We start from the raw sequence: 1021 nt of genomic DNA on the forward strand, positions 1-1021 counted from the left end.
AAACTTATGTAAGCATTCATTAAAAAATACGTAAAAACATGAATATTTTTATATATTAAAATTATATTGTTAATACTGTGAACAATTTCAAACTTATATAAGCATTTACTGAATATATGTTTTTAGTCAATATGCAAATTATCGCATGAAGAGTTTTGTAATTCATAATTTATTATATGGATAAATGTTAAATCAATACATGATTTTATAAATTGTTTCATTTATTTCTATATACATATTATTTATAACACACTATTATAATTTACATATATTCTGTAAATTCCTGGGAAAACACAATGCAAAATGGGCTGCATGGACTGCAGCCCACTTAACAATCAGAGAATATATAGAACTAGCAGCGTCCTAGGGTCGTGGGAATGCTCCATGAATGCTCCCTGTTGTCTTGTGGGCCTCTCGTGGCACCATCTAACCTAATTCCAGTGCTATAAATTCCCAAATATTTTGAAACCTTCAGAGCGAGACCCAAAACAATTATTTCACCGCCGCAAGTCTCTGTTTTTCCGCGATCCCATCTGGAGGCCTCCGCCGGTACTATGCCTGAGAGGGAATCGATCACGGGCGGCTTCTACATCAACATTGCTGCTCCTCGATGATGTGTGAATAGTTCCCACATGACCTACGGGTCCGTAGCTAGTAGCTAGATAGCTTTCTCTCTCTCTCTCTCTCTCTCTCTATATATATATATATATATATATAGGAAAAATCCATCCTACCACCCGGTGGTAGTTACCCCATATATCTCATATACTATCATGTGGTACTATATATACTATTTTAATATTTTAAATATGTTCGTATACTATATCTAAGATATTTCAAAGCAAGTCACATGAAAAAATTGCATATGAGCCCATAGTTTTTGTTATATTTGTGAAATACGTACATATTTGTACGTAAAAAAAGGCATACTCAAAACACGATACATACTACCTAAAAATTAGTATATATACTACCTAATCATTGTTATATACTACATACTACACGTATATACTCTCGGTTT

The sequence above is a fragment of the Triticum dicoccoides genome, chromosome 7A, assembly GCF_002162155.2.
Source record: "Triticum dicoccoides isolate Atlit2015 ecotype Zavitan chromosome 7A, WEW_v2.0, whole genome shotgun sequence".
Lineage (NCBI taxonomy): Eukaryota > Viridiplantae > Streptophyta > Magnoliopsida > Poales > Poaceae > Triticum > Triticum dicoccoides.